Source organism: Piliocolobus tephrosceles, chromosome 5 (assembly GCF_002776525.5).
Source record: "Piliocolobus tephrosceles isolate RC106 chromosome 5, ASM277652v3, whole genome shotgun sequence".
Taxonomy (NCBI): domain Eukaryota; kingdom Metazoa; phylum Chordata; class Mammalia; order Primates; family Cercopithecidae; genus Piliocolobus; species Piliocolobus tephrosceles.
Window position 1 is genome coordinate 164,697,395 of NC_045438.1, and position 22,098 is coordinate 164,719,492.

The following is a 22,098-nucleotide window of genomic DNA, read 5'->3' on the forward strand; positions in this document are numbered from 1 at the left end:
TTCTCCCCATGAACAAGTAAAAACTTGACATAGGCAATGAGTGTATTGGAAATCTCTGAGTTGAATGAAGAGACAACAGGAACGAATTCACCCATGGAAGTCTAAGCCATAGTATCTCTCATGTCAGAGTGGCCTTGCCTATAGTGTGACTGAAATGTTCAGAAGTGTGTTAGGAGGGAGGACCCTCTTCCTAGTCTTAAAGAGTCCCAGCTCACCAGGGAAACATTTCTCCAGGAAGAGTGTGATGGTGGGAAGACAGGGCACTTATATTTCCATGCTCTAACTGTGTCCACTTGGATGGAACTATTATGGTTGACTGCTGGATTAGACACTCAAAGTTGGTTGGGATGGTCTAGATTTCCTCTCCACCAGATGGTGCTTGATGGGCAATGAACAAGTTTGCTTCGGCAATGCTACTGTGGCTGACTAACACATTCTTCCTTAGACACTTCAGTACATTTAGACAGGTCTTACAGCCAAGATTCAAGATCTATTCTTTCTATTCAAAAAGAATTTGAATGTATCGTTTATTCTAATCAATTAAGTGTCAATTTTGGGGCATAACATACAAATAGCAATCTTTTATTATGATTTTATTTTTTTAATGACAGGATCTCCCTCTGTTGCCTAGGCTGGAGTGCAATGGCGTGATCATGGCTCACTGCAGCCTCGACCTCCTGGACCCAAGTGATCCTCCCACCTCAGCCTCTCAAGTAGCTGGGACTACAGGTGTGTGCCATACTCGGCTAATTTTTTTAAAAATTTAATAAAGACAGGGTCTTGCTATGTTGTCCATGCTGGTCTAGAACCCTTGGGCTCAAGCAGCCCTCCTGCCTCAGCCTCCCAAAATACCGGGTCCAAGAAGAAAGAATAGATCTGGAGGTGGAGATCTGGGAGGATCATAACAGAAGAGGAAATAGGTAAAGCCATGAGAATGGACTTGATCACCACAAGAGCAGGTATAGAAAGAAAAAGAGTTCTGAGGACTGAGCCCCAGAGCTCCCCAACATTAAGAGGTACCAGCAGAGCAGAGTGAGGTACATGTGAGCTTGTGTTAGGCAGCAAATGCTAACTGATACAAGGGCTAATGATACAAGGGCTAATTTCCTTCCTGTGCAAGGAGCTCCTCCTCCTCTTTCTTATTCAAAGAACCCCTATGAATCAATAAGTAAAATAAGAATAAAAGGAGAGTGAGAAGGGCCAGGGAATATGAGAAAAGTGAGGAGAATGAGGAGTCTTGGAAGCCAAATGAAGAAAGTGTTTCAAGGAACAGCCAAGGATCAGTGCATAAGAGATCGTTATTATACATACGATGAGGATAGGGAAAGAATGCCAGATTTGAACACAGTGGAAGTCACCGTCGACCTTCACAACAGCAATTTTAGTGGAGTGATGAGGGTGGCAAAGACATGATTGGAATAAAAAGGTGTATAGTAAAACTTCTCCTTCTCCCTCCTATCAGTCGTCCGCTCATTTCCCAGAACCCCTGCCCCCACCTAGGGAACCACTTTTATTAATTTCTTATTTATACATCAAGAGTTTTTATGCAAATATAAGTATACATGGAAAATATATATTCTCACTCTATACTTTTTAGTATAAAAGTTAGCATTTTAAGTATACTTCTCTATACCTTGCTATTTTTCCTAAGCTATCCTAAGGCTCTTTCCTATCTGTTCTTAAAGAGCTTCCTCATTCTTGGTTGTCTTCTGTACAATGGTTCTTTATGGACATGCCCTGACCAGTTCCCTGTTGATAGACATGTGGGCTGTCTCCAGTGTTTTATTGATGATTATACAAACAATTCTTCAGTGAATGACCTTTTTACAATACATGTGTGGGTATATTTATAGGGCAATTCTTCCAAAGTAGATTTCTGGGTCCAAGGGTAGATTATAATTTGGTAGATGTTGCAAATTTCCACAGGAGTCGTACCAGTTTGCATTCCCATCAGCAGCATGTGTGAATACAGTTAAGTCTCTATTGATGGAAAGTGAGATTACTTCAAATATTTTGCCATTGCAAAATAAGAAGCAAAGGATACACCTGAATATGCAAAAATTTCTTATGCATGAGAATATATTTGCAGAATAGAGATCCTGATTGATTTGTAGTGGTTCTTTCTATTGTCACATGAAAGAAATTAGCCCTTGTATCAGTTAGCTTTTACTGTATGAGACAAGCTCCAAAGTGAATGGCTAAACAGCTGTTTATTCAGCTCCTGGTTCTTTGGGCCTGCAATATGGATTGGGATTAGCTGGATGGTTCTGCTCTTTGGGGCCAGGCTGGGCTGATCTTGGCTGGGCTTGTTGAGGAACAGCTAGGGTGGGAGTGCTCAGCCGGGTGGTTTTCTTCTTTCTGCTCCATGTGATCAATCAGCCTCCATCTAGCTGGCCTAGGCTTTTTCACAAGGCAACTCATGGTTCAAGAGCAATCAGAGACCAAATGCCCTTGCACAAGTGCTTTTCAAGCCTCTGCATCCCATTTGTACTATCCTATTGGCTGAGGCAAGTCAAGTCCAGTGTCCGTGTGGTAAGACACTACCCAAGGTCATGGATACAGGGAGGCATGAACAAATCCGGGTCTTTACTACAACCAATCCACGGTGGGCCACAGAGGCCTAATCTTCATTCTCTGTCGTAAGTATTTTGGGTTACCACTCTAGTCCATTTATTGATAAAGCAAGGGACTGTGCTAGAAGTGGCGATGATCCTTGAAGCAGCTGATCACAACAGTTTCAGTTCTGGAATATGAGCTTCCTTACAGTGAAGCTCTTGCCTTCTGTAGAGAGACCACTCATAATGGTGATGGAGCCATGAGGACTGGTGCAGGACTATGCGGAATGTGGAATGGCCTCACTTTCTGCCTCTAAAAACAGATTTTTATTTTCCAAAGCTGTCTTCTTTCCTTCACTGACCAGGTATCCCTCTGGCATTCCATACAACCCGGCAGGACAAGTTTGATCTCTGCTGATTTCAGCTGCTAACATGTTTCAGTGGAAACAGACCACATCCAAGCCACAGCCTTCAGAATCATGCTGGGACAGTTAGGTGACTGAGGAGAAATTTTGACTCATCGAAAATAGTCTTCTTGACCCTTGTTCTCATCTAATTTATATTTTTCATTTCATAAATGGAGTTGACTTGACTGAGTCAGCCCAGGAGCCTGCTATTTTGGGGAGAAAAGTCTATAATAAACTCCATGAAATTAGTCCTCTGAGAGTGTGGGCAGAGAGGTGACAGTGACTGTGCAACCCTTGAGGCACAAGTGTTTCTGTGACGTGATGTTGTCATCCACATGCAGGCCTGAGAAACCAAGGAGAGCCCTTGAAAGGGGGCAGGAAGAGGAGGAGAAAGAGAAGTGACTTTTACTGAGCACCTACTGCATTCCAAGCACAGCACAAGGCACTGTGTATACAGAGACACATAAGATGCTGTCTCAGTCCTGAATAGACATCAGCTAACATGTAAGAAATCCCACAAAAACACAGTATCAAGAAGGAAGAGGAGAAGGTGGAGCAGATAGGGAAGGAGGAAAAATAAAGAAACAAAAGGAATTACAGCAAAACAAGGGTAGTAAGAAGGTACGTCAAAGACCAACCACCTGATGGGGCATTGGAGGATTTTCTTAACCACTGTTGAAAGAGGCCCTGACTATTTCAGTCTCTGGTTCGCCTGCAGATAGCATCAACTCACGGAGAGTTTGAGCTTCAAATCCACTCCTGGCTGCAGGGGCAGGATCCACAGCCTGTTTATCCCCGAGACTACTCCGCACTTCCAACTCCAATTTGAGAGTTAGAGTTATGTGGCCTGGAAACTTCTTTCTCTAAGCTAAACTCCTTTGACATGTGATTGGCATCCAGACAAGAGCTGAGCAGCTTAAAGTCCCAGGAACTCCTTCAGGGGCCCTTGGATCTTATTAAATGAGATCAGAGCCTGGTGTGTCCTGCTCAGTGTCAGCATTCCCACTCTGAAAAGATGCCTTGCACACAGAAGGCGAGAAACAACCACACGTTGAGCGAGTGTGTCATTGTGTCTGGAACAGGCTAACGCCTTTTCCCGAAGCACCCAGGGTACCCCAGGGAGTCTGGATTTTCTCTGGAAATGACCCCTTCATTCTTTCCCAGCTTGATTTTCAGTAGTCCTGGGGCGGCCGTGAGAGGGTATTTGCTTTTCTCCTTCATTGGGATTTCTCCTCCAGCTCACCAGAAAGAAAAGAAGAAAGAATAAGGAAGTGTACACGACAGGTTCTCTGGGTCTGGCTTATTTGTTCAAGGAACACATTTGGGGCCAGCACCCAAGGATAAGGGGGGGCCCTGCCATGCTCCCCTGGGGACCGTGGAGGACAGGGTGTTTGGTTTCTGGGCTCATCAGAAGCAAGGTGGCAGTTGAGGTTTGGAAGATCCCAGCTCATCCAACGGGCAGCAGCCAGATGGCAGGAGCTCCCCCACTGAGCAGGTGGGCTGTGGTCTGGATCCCCAGAAGCCACACAGGCCTGGGGGGCACTGGCTCTGCTCTGCCCCTGCCCTGTGCCCATGGGGAGGCTGGACTTCGGACTGGCTTTGCTGGAGCAGCTGGGCACCTGATGGGTAGAGCCTGGCCTGGACCCACCTTGTTCTGTGTGGAGCCCTGATGCCCAGCCTTTCTTCTGCCAGGGATCCTGCTCCCATATTTCATGCTGGAGTGTGTGCCCCCTCCAAGCCCATGGCCCCCAGAACCAGTGCCCCGTCATCCATCAGGTACAATGTGGCATAACCAGGAGCGGGGCTCCTGATGGATTCATTACTTCATATGTTGGGTTTACAAACCTGTACCTCCCTTCTCTCTCTCTCTCTGCCTCTCTCTGTCTCTCTGTCTCTCTGTCTCTCTGTCTCTCTCTCTGTCTGTCTCTCCCCCCTGCCCGTCTCTCTGTAACACACACACACACACACACGCACACAGAGATCTCAGAACCCACACCACCCTTTCTGTGTGGCTGGCTCTATTACAGTGAGCTAGAAGCCAGTTTTGGAGATGAATTGACTGGGACATCTCTACAAAGTTATATTTTCACAATTTTTTTTAAGAGACAGTGTCTCTCTGTGGCCCAGGCTGGAGTGCAGTGGTACCATCACAGTTCACTGCAGCCTTAACCTCCTTGGCTCAAGCGATCTTCCCACCTCAGTCTTGTGAGTAGCTGGGACTACAGGCACATGCCCCCATGCGCATCTAACAGGCTTGATTAGAGTTTATCATTGACTTTATTATCTTCTTGATAATTAATCTGAAAAACGGACATTGAGCAGGACCTAGATTATGGTTTCCTTGGTAGGTTGGCGGGAGTACCCCCAATTCTTTAGCAAGCCTGGCTGTTTTCCTTCTCATACACAAAGTGCTCAAGCTGCTCTTGGCAACCATGATTGACTGCCTTCACTCCCTTCCCTGATTCTCTCATCCAGATAGGTCCAAGTGCCATTCTGTTGTTACTTGCTTGCTATTAGTAATTGTTACTATACTTCAGCAGTGAAGTAATTATTGCTGTAATTATTCCCTTATAGTTATGTGCTTATTTATTCATTTTTATTTATTATTATTATTATTTTTTGAGACAAAGTTTCGCTCTTGTCGCCCAGGCTGGAGTGCAGTGGTGTGATCTCGGCTCACTGAAACTGCCACCTCCTGGGTTCAAGTGATTCTCCTGCCTCAGCCTCCTGAGTAACTGGGGTTACAGTTGCCCACCACCATGCCCACCCTTTTTGTGTTTTTAGTAGAGACAAGGTTTTACCGTGCTGGCCAGGCTGGTCTTGAACTCCTAACCTCAGGTGATTTGCTCGCCTCGGCCTCCCAAAGTTCTACGATTATAAGCATGAGCCACCGCGCCTGGCTAATTTTTTGTATTTTTAGTAGAAATGGAGTTTCACCATATTGGCCAGGCTGGTCTTGAACTCCTGACCTCAGGTGATCCACCTCACACTCCCAAAGTGCTGGGATTACAGGTGTGAGCCACCGCACCTGGCCTATAGTTATGCATTAATAAGTGTCAGAGCTGCTGTGGTAAGTCACAAAGGTGGCACTAGAGCACAGTCATTGTACAGTCTTTGGAATCAAACTGACCCAAGTTCAAACCTGGCTAAACCACTAAACAGCCATGTAACTCTGAGCCAGTCACATGACCTCTCAGCCTCAGTTTACTCAACTGAAGACAGAGAGAATAACTACTTGTCTGGGTCATTATGGGAATTAAATGAGATAAAGGATATAAATCTGTTAGCACAGTGTCTAGGATACGTGGCCCACCAAAGATAGAGCCTGTTACTAGAGATCTATTTTTGGAGCAATCTATATTAGAGTTTGGTCTAGAAAAACTTGTATTTGTTTCCTTACAGATGAAGCAAGCTGTTCGTATTAATATATACCAATTTATATTTCTAAGTGGGTGTAAGAGGGGTTTGCGTGATTCAAAGCTTGCGTGTGTATGACTGGGTTCAGAGGGAAAGCCAGGGCCTGTTGGTTTCTCAGGTTGGAGCAGACCCTGCCCTCCCGTGGGCGTCCTGTGCTCTCTGGTGGTGCTGTGAGCTGGACGGGTCATTGCTCAGACTCAGTAAGACTTTTCTCATCTCTTCATGGCTAATTCAGATGAAAATGCTCAGCACGGATCTGAAGAATGTACCGTAGGACCGGGACGGAGAGAAACAGGGTGAAGAAAGCAGCTGAAGATCAGAGTTTGTTTTGAAAGTAACCAGCTTTTGTGCATCACTGTCCACGCTTGTGGAAGACAGGCCCTGCGGCATGCTGTAGAATTTCAGCCTCCCTGATGGGTGTTGGCCCTGCTGTCTGTCCCTGTTGGAGGAGCTGAGATGCCGCCCGGCCCCTCGTCCCCCAGACACAGGCACTCACACACAGAATGACTGCACAGCCCAGCTCCTCGCTGCCTTTAACTCAGTGAATCTGCTGTCGCACTGTTTGTTGGCCTTGAGGTATGAATGCCTGATTATAGTACAAGCAGTCGTCTCTTCCCCGGGTATTAAAAACATTGTTAGGGGTCAAAATCTCAAACCAAGAGAGCAGGCTCTGATGGTGGGATTGCAGCACTCAGCCTGTGGGCAGAGGAAGGGTCGGGGATTCAGGGTCACAATAAGGGAAAATGCCTGGTCCTACCCAGAAGTCGACCCTGAAAATGTTGAATATGGACCCTGAATTGTCTTAGCAAAGCTGTGATGAAATGACAAGCTTAGCTTCAGGACTAAGCGGACTTGTTAGAATCCAGTTTCCTCTATGAGCGGACTTGATGGAAAGCCAAGCATGTGAGGGAAGCCCCCGGCCTACCATACCGTCTCCTGCTTGAAGTTTTTGGGAGTTTTCAAGGAGGTGCAGAGATTTTAGTTTCTGTAAAACCACTGGATAGCTGTGATCATGACCTCAAAGTCCATCCGCCTCCACTGTCTTCCTTCTGCTGGAATTTGGTGTGATTAAAAGGATTTGGGCTTTAAGTCTGAGAGACATGGGTTTAAATTCTCCTTCTGCCTGCATTCAATCACTGGTCTCACAAGCAGGTGAAGGGCGGATACTCTGCATGGGCTCTGGGGCTATAGACAAGGCAGATGAGGGTCCTGACCCTGAAGGAGTTTACATTCTAGCTGGAATGACATGCAATGCAGTGGTTAGTTACAACAGGGATTGCGACCAGGTAAGTGCATGTACCATGGAGAAACCCATGTGGCTGCAGGTCCACGGGGGCTTTCATGAGTGAGTGACTTAACTGAGTGCTGAAATGTGGAAGGAGGATAAGCGAGGGGGTGGGACGTAGAGAAGAGCAGCCAGAGAGAGAACAGCATGTGCAAAGGCCCTGAGGCAAGAAGGAATCTGGCCCAAGCATGGTGACACTTCAGTTTACTACCTGCTTCCCTATATTGGTCAAGAAGAGTGAGTGAGGCTGGGCACAGTGGCTCAGGCCTGCAATTCCAGCAGTTTGGGATGCCAGGGCTGGGGGATGGCTTGAGGCCAGAGGTTTGAGACGAACCTGGGCAACATAGTGGGACCCCCATCTGTATAAAACGTTTTTTAAAAGTATCCAAGGGCAGTGATACACATTGTAGTCCTAGCTACTCAGGAGGCTGGAGGATTACTTGAGCCCAGGAGATCAAGGATGCAGAGACCTATGATTGCACCACTGCACACTGCACTCCAACCTCGGTGACAGTGTAAGACCCTGTCAAAGAAAAAAACAAAAGAGTGCATTATAAAGAACAAACAATGAGTGTGAAGTGCCATGTTGGCTGGCTCATAATAGGTCTTTTCTTTTGTCCAAGGACTTTGAGTGTCCACCTCCTCCTTATTAAAGTCCTCTCAAATTTTGCTTTTCTTGAAAAAGGTGGAATTTAGATGATTTTGCAGCAGTTGGGATCCAGGAAGCCAGAAGCCCCACATAGCCCAGGACTGGCCTGTGAATGATAAAGAGGTGGAATTGTGTTATTGAGCAAATGAGTAGGTGGCAGATGGCTACTGCCTCAACAGCTCTTGGTGGGACTGGGTACCAGGGTGTGCGTTTTCTACTGTACCTACCTTTGTCAAAAAATTACTGGTTCCTTCCTCACACTGCATGAACAAGCCACATGACTACAGGATTTCTCAGAGATAGGTCTCAACTGAGCCTTAATTGTTCATACGGATAGATTAATTATTCAAGCTGATGAATCAGGGGGTGCAGCGTGTGGGTTCACCAGTAAAACAAGAGCCCGTGTGGACAGAGTTTGGCAGAGACAGGACCTCCTGCTCTGCCCAGTTTAATTTAACACATGCCTGGGCGAGGGGTTTCTTCAGTCCTGACTTACCCTTGACTTCCAGGCTGTACTCTGTGGGTTTCAGGAGTGACTTCTCTAACACCTTCTGGACCAGGAGGAGAAGCATTGTTAGGGCTTGTCCCTGGGGTGTGGCTGGGCTCCGAGGCCAGGCTATGTTGATCTTGAATTGATGATGGCTCTGCCAAGGTTGCTTTTGTGTTTGCTTCTTGGTCACTCGTTGTGAAATGTGTTCGGTAGTAGTCATGAAGCAGATCTTTGGCATAAATTCTCATCCCAGCAAGGAGTGCATGAAATTGAAAATCAGCAGAGCCAAGGAAAGGGAGCCCAGGCTCCAGACCAATGTGGAGTCCTTGGAGATGTCCCACCTGGATGGCGGGAGTAGCCTGTCTGGGGCCTCTGAACGCTCTGCTGCCCCACGTCACCTCCTCACCCTGGCAGAGCCCGGCTGGCTCCGGGGACCCCACTGTCCTTTCACCGCTTCCAGGAGAGACCGCTAATTTTCCATGTCCTCCAAGGTCTGTGCATTACCACTTGCAGACCAAAAGCTCTCTCCTGCCCAAGCACCAGTATCTCTGAGGCTCCAGCTCCTCCACCCTCCATCCCATCATCCAGGGCCTCATAGTTCCTCATGGTGCCTCCTCACTTGCAGGCATGCTAACAGTGCAGCCTTAGTGCCTTGCGCTCTAGCCCTCCAAACACACTGCCTTCTGCTGGCCTTGGACACGCACTCCCGTGGCCACAAGCTGGATTCTAATGATATGAAACTGTGCAACCTATAAAAGAAAAAAATCAGACCATATATATATGTGTATATACAAATGTGTATACATTTGTATATATGCACAAAAGTATACCTACATGTATACACATGTATATATGTGTATATATACATATATAGTATATATAGTATATATACACAGACATGTGTATAATGTATATACAGTACATATATACACAGACATATATATGTGTATAATGTATATATATACACAGACATATATATGTACAAATACACATATATGTATAATATATACATACGTGTATATATAATTGTAAAATATAGATAAAATTAATCATTTAAACCCTTTTTAAGTGTAAAGTCCAGTAGTATTTAAGTACATTTATAATGTTATGCAACAATTGCCACCATCCATCTCTGGAACTTTTCCATCTTCCCAAACTGAAACTCTGCACCCCTGAAACGCTAACTCCCAATTCTCCTCCCCCAGCTCCTGGCAATCCATCTTCTATTTTCTGTCTCTGCGAGTCTGACTCCTCTGGGTACGTCATACGAGTGCAATCACATGGTATTTGTCTCTCCAGGGACTGGCTTGTTTAGCATAAGGTACTCAAGTTTCCCTCGTGTTGTGGCATGTGACAGGATTTCCTTCCTTTTTGAGGCTGAATCGTATTCCATTGTGTGAATATACTCCATTTTGTTTACTCCTCCACGGATGAATAGTTGGGTTTCCACTTTTCAGCTGTTGTGAATAAAGCTGCTATGAACAAAGTATCTATCTGAGCCCCTCCTTTCAATTCTTTTGGGTGTATACCCACAAGTGGAATTGCTGGATTACGTGGTAACTCTATGTTTAACTTTTGAGGAACTGCCAAACTGTTTTTCTCAGCAACGGCACCATTTTACACTCCCGCTAGTAATCCGCCAGGGTTCCAATTTCTCTACATCCTCGCCAGCACTTGCTGTTTTCCATTTTGTTTGTTTGTGTTTAAATAATAGCCACCCTAATGGGTATAAAGTGATAGCTTATTATGGATTTGACTTGCATTTTGATTTGCCTCTTCCTAATGATAGTGATGCCGAGCGCTTCTTTTCATGTGTTTATTGGCCATTTGTGTGTCTTCTTTGGAGAAATGTCTATGCAAGTTCTTTGCCCATGTTTGAATTGGGTTGCTTGGATTTTTTGCGTTGCATTGTGGGAGTGCTCTATATATTTTTGGTTGGCAGTTTTTTCTCCCATTCCATGGGTTGCCCTTTCACTGTGTCCTTTGATGGACAACAGTTTTTAATCTTGTTTAAGTCCAAGTGATCTATTTTTCCTTCTGTCACTTGCACTTTTGTTGTCATACCCAAGAAATCATTGCCAAAGCCAGTGTTGTGAAGCTTTTCTCCCATATTTTCCTGTAGATTTTTTATAGTTTTAACTTTAATATTTATGTTTCCGATCCATTTTGAGTTAATTTTTGTATATCATGTAAGGAAAGCATTCAAATTTATTCTTCAGCATATGAATATCCAGTTTTCTCAGCATTATTTGGTAAAAAGACTGCCCTCTTTCCATTGAATGATTTGGTACCCTTGTTGCAAATCATTTTGCTGTGTGTGCAAGGGTTTATTTTGGGTCCACTCAGTCACCCGCTTCCTGCCTGCAAACCGACTAACCCTGAGATTAATGGAGAAAAGTGTGTGTTTAAATAAATGACTCCTGCCTCATTTCTGACCCTGTGCTTTCTATGTACATACACAGAGACACACTCAGACACACAGAGACACACATACTAAGACACACAGATACACACACACTGACACAGATGTACACACACACACACAGATATATACACAAGATAGGCACACGCAAGCACACTCCCAGAAACACGTACTCACAGATGTGCACACAGACACACACACACATACACACAAGCACACACACTCAGCAGATGTATCAGAGTGTTTTTCTGAATTTTAATTCAGAAAAATGCACTGGAAGGAGCCTGGAAGGAGTTCTTACTGCCCTAAAGTAGGAGGAGACTGGTGGCCAAGAGGAAAAAGTAGAAGTGAAGAAGTAGAAGTGAGCTGTCTCTGCCCAGCTGCCCCCGGGCTCTGCTCCTCTCGCCTCTCACAATGGGGCTGGCTGAGTTCAATCCTCGGGTATTGCAGACCTTAAGAATGCATGGAACATCTTTATGCTGGGAATTGGGAGGAAGATGGATCAGCCTTGCAGAAATCCTTGGAAGACAAGACAGCAGGTCCCTTCCTCGTGTTGGGGTGGCGAATATCCAAGTTACTGGTGGAGAATCCATATGGGTCTGCAGCAGCCTCAACTCTCGCCTCCTCAGAAAAAAGAATTTGACTGAGGGGCATAAGGCAGATAAAAGAGACCGAGGCAAGTTTCAGAGCACAGTGGAAGTTTATTTAAAAGCTTTAGAGCAGGAAAGAAAGGAAAGTACACTTGGAAGAGACCCAAGCAGGCGACTTGGAAGTCAAGTGCCCCATTTAACCTTGATCCTGGGACTTTATATGCTAGCCCCTTTCCAGCATCTTGCGACCCTTTCCCTTCATTTTTCTCTTAGTGTGAGCTGCCTGCACGCGGCGCCCTCTTTATGCTTGGGAGGTGAGCACGTGAGTGTGTTGACTAGAGTTGTACACCTGCTCATCTGAGTCTTTCTCACCTTTCCGGTGGAATGCCCCTGAAGGTCATGTCTCTTAATGCGCATGTCTAAGCTCACTCCCGGATTCATGAGATTTTACTGGAAGCTTCTGACTCCCAATTTCAAGTGTTTTTATATACTGGGAAATTGCCTTTCCCTGGTGCCTGCAACCAATTATCAACTTAGTGTGACAGCTGTGGGCCATCAGGAAATTGCCTTTCCTGGTGCTGTCTACCAGTTCTCATTTTTAGAGAGGCAGTGTGGCAACTGCCAAACCATACCTGATGGTCCCCTGACATTTCTGGTGGGCAGGTGTTGGGGAGCCTTCTCCTGCCTTGCTCATGCCTGGCTAGCTACCTACTGTAACACTGGAAGGCCTGGGGTACACGGGAGGAACTTGCAGAAGTTGGTCAGGGAAAGCTGCGGCTGATGGCAGGGCCAGGAAGGGGCCCACCTTAGCAGCTCAGATTCCCTTTACACTCGAGCCCCCTTCTCTCCCCATGCGTGCTCCCTGTGTTATTGATCCTTCAAGGTCTCAGCTCATTAAAAACAACAAGAACTAATGTTTATTAAGAGCATACTGTGTCGAGAACTATACACACATTTTCTCTTTTAATCTTCAGAATAACCCATGAGTTGGGCAACATCAACATCATCATCACCTTCTTCTACTTTTTCATTTTTAAATGAAGAAATTGAGCTCGGTGGTGAATTTGCTTGCTGGAGATCATGTAGGTGGGAGGATTTGAGCCTGAGTCTGGCTCCGATTCCAGGGCTCCATTCTTAACTTCCTCACTCTCTTATCCCTCCCAGACCATTTTGGCCAATCTAGGTTAGGGGTGCGGGTACCTCCCTCACTTCTGCCAAACCAGTGCTTTGCAGGTGGGGACCAAGGGGGCTGAGGAGGCTGACAGTCAGCCCTGTGCTCCCCTGGGGGCAGGGGTTGGGGGACAGCTCTTCACTCCGAGAGTCCTGCTCTTCAAGCTCTGGGTCCACTCAGAGGGGGTGCCTTTTCCTGATTTGCACAGAGGCACTGCATGGGCATCATGCTGTCTTGAAGGGATTGTCACTGGATTTGTAATCTCTCATTACTCGTCATTCTCTCTAAGGACTGCTAGCTCCTTAACAGCAGAGGCTGTGTTGTATTCAGTTTGGGCCTCCTGTCCCTAGCATCCAGAAGGCACTTCATGCATAGTTGTTGAATGAGGAGTGGCCAATGAAGAAAGGCATTAGCACCTGGGTGTAGGTGCCTCACCCCTGCCCCTGGGTGCAGTGCATGCTGACTCACACCTGCGCAAAGGCCCAGAGAGTTTCTGGTGTGGGACCAGGGGCTTCGCCCCTTGGAAGAAGGGCTGACATTTCATAGCTCCTTTTCTTGTTACCTGTTACCTGGAAAGAAATGTTTTAGATTTTCAGGGACCGCCTTCACGCAACTTTGGTCATACAGAAAAGTGCTGTAAAAATGATAAAAACAGGGGTTAGCTCTGCTTGCAACTGCAGAGTCCCTCATCTCGTAAAAAACATGAATAGGCCCCTAGTATTAAAGCTTTTCTCTTCCCTAGCTATGGAAATCTGTTATTTAGCCTCTCCTGGCCTCAGTTTCCTTACCTCTGAAATGGGGATAATAATGGCCACCTCATAAATTTATTGCAGGAGTTAGAGGAGGCAACCCATGGGAAGGGGGTAGGATAGGACCTGCTGCAAGTTAAGCCGCACAGTAGCTGCTAGCTCTGTGTGTGACTGTAACTTCATTATTATTATGGTGTGGAAGTCATGGACTTTGAATCCAAGTTGCTTACTTTTTGGACGAAATGGATACAGCAAAAGAACAACAATCCATGCGTCTCAAAGTGGGTGAAGCAGACAAAAAAGTCGTGGTAGCGGAAGTGAGGATGGGAACCCTGGGGCTCAACCTGGGCTGGGAAGGCATAGGGATGTGGGTTTAAGCTGGATCCGGAGGGATGGGTAGAAGTTAGGTAGACTGAGGCAAGGGGAATTCCAAGTGCAAGACCAGGAATGAAGAGGTATGAAGGGGATGGAAGAGAAATGTATTCTTCAACCTCTCAAGCTCATCAGTGGGTCTCAGCCTAAATGCCACTCCTCAAGCCTTCCCTGATCCCTCCGTCTGGACAGCCCCCTTGTTATATGCGCTTACATTCTGGCACCAATGCTCTGACACCAGCTGGGTGTTCAGCAATTCAGTTCAATTCTGATACTATCTAAAGTTAGTGCAGAGCCCCCAAATTAAAGGGCTCAACCCCAATAAGAATGTACCCCTTTCAGATGACAGGTGCACTTTGGAGATCCCAGGCCAATTGCACTTCTATCTGACTTGGCTACAAATTCAGGGGTTCCCACAATCCCCAACTCAGTCTCAAAATTTCACTAGAGTGACTCACAGAAACCAGGAAAGCACTGTGCTTATAATTATAGTTTTATTGCAAAAGATACTGATGAGGAACAGCCAAATAAAGATACATAGGATGGGGTGGAGAGGACACAGAGCACCCAAGCCCTCTCCTCATGGAATCCAGGTATTTCTTCCTCCCAGCACATTACTGTGTTTGTGACCACAGGACCAGTCCAAACTAGGCCTATTCTGTTAATAACAGGACGTCAAGTCACCTTGTAGGCATAACGGAGTGAAAGTCATGTAGGCCAGGGATGTGCAATAGAAAAAGGTTTGACCTTTAACAACACCTGGTACAAGGATTCCTCTCTGGGGAATCAAAAGACTGGGAAATGACTGGAACCTGAATGCTGGAACTCTTTCAAAAGGGATCTGTTGGCCCAGAAGATCTGGGGCTAAAATCCTTACTGTTAATGGTTCGTTTGAAGCTCTCCCATCATACTCTGCCAAGTCAACATTCCTAAATCCTTTCTCTTGCCCTCTCAACCCTTCAAACTTGCCCCAGATCCCAAATCAGTGAGATAGATATGAACTGCATCTCCTGTCTCCTTGCTGGCTGGTCTTACAATAAAGCTTTTCTTCTCTCAAAAGCTAGTGCCATAGTATTGGCTTCTATGTGTGTCAAGCAGCAAGCCCATTCATTCAATACCATCTTCACCAACCAGAAAGTTCCAATGAGCTTTGGTGTCTAGAGTTTTTATTGGTGTTTAATTATATAAGCATGATAGATTGAATAATTGGCCACATAGTTGAATTCGCTCTTGAGGCCTCCATTCCCTGGAAGTTGGGTAGCTGAAAGTGCAACCCTATAATCACATGGTTAGTCTTTCTGGTGGCCAGCCCCCATACTGAGGCTATGTAGAGGCCCACTGGGCATGACCTCATTAGCATCACAAAGACATTCTTATCATTCAGAAAACTCCAAGGGTTTTTGAAGCTGTGTACCAACTGAGGAGAAAGGCTATATATGTATTTTAAAATTATATTACAGTTCTTACAGCACTTTTCACAGCTGAAATATATTGCTTTTACAGTTAAATATTTAATATGTATTTATCCAATAGACTATAAGCTTCAAGAAGGAAGGGACTTTGTTGTTTTTGCTCCACTGTAACCTTAGCATGTAGCTCAATTCTTGGCAAGTAGTATTTGCTTTGGTTGATAGATGTGATTTGTATATATTCTATATATGAATAATGGGTGTAAGAGTTATATATATGAATAATGGGTGTAAGAGTTAAAGAAAGAGAAAAGAAACCCAAAAAGCAGCTCAACAGTCAAAGACAGGTTTATTTTGGAGAATAAACTTGAGAGGGGCATCTGGCTGATTTTGGTCAGGAGCACTCCCTCTTACAGACTAGGAGTATTCATTGGATTTAGGGTGAAAGAGCTTATCACAGGCTTGGAATGTTTCTGTGTGGAGAAGTTTATTGTGGGGTTGGAATGTCTCTGGTTGGAGGAGAGGTTATCTTGGGGCTGACATCTCTCCAGCAGGAGGGGAGATTATCTCAGGGCTGGCATGTCTCTGGTCAGGGAGGGATTTATCTTAGGGTTGGAATGTTTCTGGTCAGAGATGTCATTTGTGGTTTATGGTCATGCTGACCTTAGCCATTAGGCTGATGCCTTTTGGATTTAGGTGGTTTTTGATCAAGGGTAACTTTAAAATGGTGGTGCTTGTCCAAGATGGCCATGCTCCTGCTCTGTCAGTGGGGAAAATTAAAGACTGCAAAGGTATATTGGGACAGATTGTAGAAGGCCTTACATGCTCTATGGTCTTAAATGTTTCCAGCATGTCTCTCACATCATCTCAGTAACTGCTGGGAAGGCACCACTGGGAAGATTTGTAGAATCACCTAGGCCTGCTCTGGCTCCATGGAAGCTTCTCTGAAACATGAGTCTTATGAAGTCTGGGAAAAGGGCATGAGTGGAGTGGATGACTCAACATTCAACTGCAGTGGGGCGGGGGGGGGGGGGGTGTGAACTCAGTGCTAAGTTGAGGAAAAAGGGCCAGAAATACAAAATGTGGTAAGATTTGTCTCTCTCATGTTTAGCAGTCTGAGAAGTGCTTAAAAATTTTTTTTGTTAGAGTGCTGGTGCCCAGTAGATAGGGGAGTAGGAAGAAAAACCCTAGTCCCTACTGAGCATCACTAGACCTGAGAAGGGAAAGAGGAGGGGCTCCGAAGGGAGGAATCCAGGCTCTCTAAAAGAAATTGATTAACACCTGAAAGCCTCAGTTCATGTTTCCATCATCCCCTGCTCATGGTCAAGTCAAAGAAAAAACTGATGTCTAGTCATGAAAACATCAAAGCATGAGGTGGGAGGATGATTGCGTCCTGTGTGGCAATGGGAGACGGAACAAATTCAGAGCACTCAGTACTTCCCCTCTCTAGAGCAGAACGTAGGGGTTCTAAGTGTTCAGTACAGGTCTTGATTCTTTATTTTATCTGCTTCTGTGGCCCTGGCTTTGTTGTCTAGAAATAATCAAGGATCATAGACTATTCCATTTGGAAGAAACTTCAAGGCCGTTATTTGTAACCCCACTGAATTGCTAGTGCTGCTCAGGTCCAATCTCTGCATGAAGTGGAATTCAAAGGAACATAAGCCCAGAGGAATAGTGAAGAACTGTGCTGTAGGCTTTTTTTAAAAGTGAGGTCCTCATCCAAGGGGTTTGCATAGAGTGCCACCAAATAAGCATCTCAGAACCTTCTCTGGATGTCACTCTCCTCCGAAGTTCCATACCGGGGCTGAGGCAGCCCCTGCATCTCTCCCTCTTCCCCATCCCCTGATTTCCCACTGCCTCCCTGCTCCCCTCATTCCCTTCTTGCTTCTCTCCCATCTCACCGCCTATCTCTCCCCTACTGGAGGGGACCGTCAGGGCTTCTGCGGCTGGCTCTGTGGCGGAAGCTCTCTGGGATGTTCAGGCCTTCAGTAGCACTGAAAGCTTTTCTCCAAGAAATTCTTATTCATGATTTCTGGTGAGCAAAACTCACCATCTGCGTATTCTCCAAGGCAGCTGTCCCAGTCCTGGGTGTGTGGCAGGTGCTGCCTAAACACTGGCTGGCTGCAGGGAAAGGCTTTGTTGTTTTCTTTTCTTCTTTTTTTTTTTTTGCATAAGATTCCATTCCACAATCATCAGAAGCCTGCTTGCATTTCATGGGCCCATGAAATACTTATTTTATTCCAGAGAAAAAAGACACGCCGTTTCTGTGAATCGAGGGTCTTTGTTTGAGTTTTCCTTTTGGTCCCTCTCTCCATCATGCAGGGAGGGTCCCTATTTTGCTGAGGTTAGAAGGAGCACCAACTATCTACAGACATTTTAAAAATGTCTATAAATATACAAAACTAAAAAAAAATTTTAATGTAATATTCAATTTAGAGCAAGATTTAAAATATTTGAACACTAAAATTGAAACAGTTACCTTACAGTCTCTATCTGATCATCCATAATTGAGTAATGACTGATGAGTTGAATCACATTTTCTCAAAGTATCCTTTGGCCCCCTTTCCTTTCCCCAGGCTGGAAGAGCTCTTTCTAATCACTTAGCCTTCAGTGTTCCTAAATGCGCTCCTCCACTTTTCTTTCTCCCCTGGTTCCCTGCTCTCCCACTCCCCACCTGGCCTTTTGGAGATTGTGGGATTTGCGGAAGCTTCATCATGTATCTCCATTTTCACGTTCAGTTTTAACACCTCAAATGAGTCTTTTCAATCCCACAGCTCTTTCACTCATCCTGTATTAATGAGTGCTCTTCCCTTTATAACTCCTCACTGTCCCTCTGCCTGGGCATCCAGCTGCAGGAGAAGCCCACAGCCACAGTGCATCCTCCCACCGGCAGCCTAAACGCCCATGGTTAGCTCCACACTACCAGAAGTTTCCTCACAACCACAAACTCTGCCTCCCTTAAAAAGATGATTTTGAAATTGATGCATAATTGTTGCATGTATTCATAGGATACATGAGGTTTTTTTGATACATGCATACAGTGTGTAATGATCAAATCAGGGTAATTGGAATATTCATCACCTCAAACATTTATCACATTTGTGCTGGGAACATTGGGTACAAAATACAGTTAGGCAAAAGGAATAGATTCTAGGTTTGATAGCACAGTAGGGTGAGTATAGTTAACAAGAATTTATGGTACAGTCGACCTTTGGACGACGTGGGAGTAGGGGGAGGGCCAACCCCCTCGTGCAGTTGAAAATCTGTGAATAACTTTTGACTTCCCTGAAACTTAACGACCAATAGCCTACTGTTCACAAGAAGTTCTATTGATAATGTAAATAGTCAATTAACACATATTTCATCTATGTACTATGTACTGTATTCTTACAATAAAGTGAGCTAGAAAAAAGAAAATGTTATTAAGAAAATGAGAAGGGTGGGGCACAGCGACTCATACCTTTAATCCCAACACCTTAGGAAGCTGGGGTGGGAGGATCACTTGAGACCAAGAGTTTAAGGCCAGCCTGGGCAACGTAGCAAGACCCAAACTCTACAAAAATTAAAATAAATTAGCTGGGTGTGGTGGCATGCACCTGTAGTTCTAACTGCTTGAGAGGCTGAGGTGAGAGGATCACTTGAGGCCGGGAGTTTGAAGCTGCAGTGAGCTATGATCACACCACTGCACTCGAGCTTGGGCAACAGAGTAAGACCCTGCTTCTAAAACAAAGAAAACCATATGGAAGAAAAAATATATTGACTATTTATTAAGAGGAAATGGACTATCAGTAAGGTCTTGACCCTTGTCGTCTTCACATTGAGTACAATAAGGAGGAGGAGGAGGACAAGGAGGAGTGGGTCTTGCTGTCTCAGGGGTGGCTGAGTTGGAATAAGACCTACTTACAAGTGGACCTTCACAGCTCAACACTTGTTCAAGGGCCAACTCTATATTTCAAAATAGCTAGAAGACAAGATTTAGAATGTTCCCAACATAAAAAAAAAAACTTTTCAGTTTGAAATAATTTTAGACTTACATAAAAGTTTTAAAAATATTTCTTAGAATTCCTGTGCACCCTTCACCCAGACTCCCCTAACATTTATGTCTCTGTACCCAGAGTTCAGGGACCAAAACTATGACATTAGCATTGATACAACACAATACTAAACAATAGTCATTTTTCATATTCTCCCAGTTTTCCAGCTAATGCCTTTTTTTTTCTGGTCCAGGATCCAATCCAAGATTTCACCTTGCGCTTGGCCTTGCCTCCTTGGTCTCCTCCAGCCTCAGATGGCTCTTCAGTCTGTCTTTGTTTCTTATAACCTTGGCGATTTTGAAGAATTGTAGGTTTTCCCCTCAATTTGAGTTCATCTTATGGTTTCCCCTCATTATTTTGAGGTTATGCATTTCTGAAAAGAGCATCATAGAAGCAATGCACTCTCCTCAGTCCATCATATCCAAGGGTACGTGACATCAATATGCCTCATTACTGGTATTAACTTTGCCAGCGTGGCTAAGGTCAGGTCTGCTGGGCCTCTCCATTCTAAAGTTTGTATCTTTCTCTTTGTAATTAATAATAATCGAGGGTGGGGGGGGAGATACTTTGAGACTATGCAAATATCCCATTTACCCTGAAACTTTGGCTCAATTTTGTTGATATCCATCAGCAGATCATGTCTGCAACAATCACTGTGGTGTTCTAAGAGTGATTTTCAGCGGCAGCTGAAGGCTGGTGAGTCAGAGTCACAATGTTCCAGATCCAGGCCCTTGTGCAGAAGCTGGATATAGAGGGGATGAAATGGAAGGTGTGTGAGGATGTGATCTCCTCCATACGGAACCTCCTCATCTACGTGGCCCTGCTGCAAATCATTCCTTTTATCTTAAAGGAATTGCACAGCATATGAAGATTGAGTATCACATGTGAATGTATAATATGCAGAACCTGATTACAGTTTCTACAACTCTCTGCAGGTAAATAGGCCCAGAAAACTGTAAGAGACTCTTTAATGGTTGGGTATAAAAATTCTGCTTGTTAAGAACAAGTTTGGCTCAGCTAAGCTTGTTCTCAGCCAAAATATAAAGCTATTTATAGCTAAAATATAAAACTATTTGAGAAGTATGAAAAGACATCTTGTGGTCAGGGTGTGCCATTATGCTTGTGACATTTGGCCTCTGTAAATGTTGGTATAATAGTAAATAATGTCAAACTCCATTTTCTAGCATATATTAATAATTAAGGGAACTATGTCTGAAATGGCACTGTTTTGTCAGTCATTTCTATTTACCTTTTTACTTCTGTACGAAGTGTATTTATGGAGTCCTTTACAATTAGTCATGTTTTATGGAAGTCAGCACACAACCACAATGCTATTTAAACACAGGATTATTAGTCTATGTTTTTCTTTTTTCTTTCTTTCTTTCTTTTTTTTTTTTTTTTACAGAGTCTCACTCTGTTGCCCAGGCTGGAGTGCAGTGGCATGATCTTAGATCTCAGCTCACTGGAATCTCCGCCTCCTGGGTTCAAGCAATTCTTCCACCTCAGCCTCTTGAGTAGCTGGGACTACAGGCGTGCACCACCATGCCTGGCTAATTTTTGTATTTTTAGTAGAGACAGGGTTTCATCATGTTGGCCAGGATGGTCTCAATCTCCTGACTTTGTGATCCACACCCCTTGGCCTTCCAAAGTGCTGGGATTACAGGCGTGAGCCACCACTCCTGGCTTAGTCTAGGTTTTTAATGAATGTACCAATTAAGAAAAAAAAACACAAAGAGTGTTTTTCTATTTCCTTTATTCTTTCTAATTGACTAATTGGAATTCTGTAAGTACGAGCTGTCTCTTCTTTCTCTAATATTTATTCCTTTAATTATGTATTTATCAGTATAGGTTCCTGGATATTGACTTTCTTCTGTGGGTTATAATTTTGTTGCTCAAATTGTTTCCTCTTTGGTCATTGGTTGCTCCCTGAAGGAGTTCCAGTGTCCTTTTGAGAAGTCTCATCCTTTTTTGAGCATTTCCTTATTTTTTGGCATTTCAAGACACTCCGGGCACTTTTAATTGTATATTCCTTGTCCCAGCTCTGGAATCAGCCACTTCTCCATGGATTCTTGGTTCTTTTATTGAAGAGTGGTATTTTGAAACCAAGATCTGGGCACTAGATGTGTTTGTTGCTACAGAGGTGTCAATGCTTTCAGGCCATTTAAGCAAACACAGCTAGAAGTAAATGCATGTATACTAATCCATGCATATTCACATTGATATTCATCCCTCTATTTATATTTGTATTTAAAAAGTGTGAGTTCATACTGATACCTTCATAAATCCAACACCATAGGGTTTATTCTAGCCTTTTCCCTTTCTTTTCTTGTAATCTTTTAAAAGTTATTATTGTGGGCTGGGCACGAAGGCTCATGCCTGTAATCCCAGCACTTTGAGAGGCGGAGGTGGGCGGATCACGAGGTCAGGAAATCGAAATCATCCTGGCTAACACGGTGAAACCCTGTCTCTACTAAAAATACAAAAAATTAGCTGGGCATGATGGCACGCACCTGTGGTCCCAGCAACTCGGGAGGCTGAGGCAGGAGAA

General features: G+C 44.7%; 1 pseudogene; it reads left to right on the forward strand.

Annotated features, from left to right (window-relative positions):
• The first annotated feature begins 670 nt into the window (after positions 1-670).
• LOC111548572 overlaps positions 671-22,098 on the forward strand; it is a 24,745-nt pseudogene continuing 3,317 nt past the window's right edge.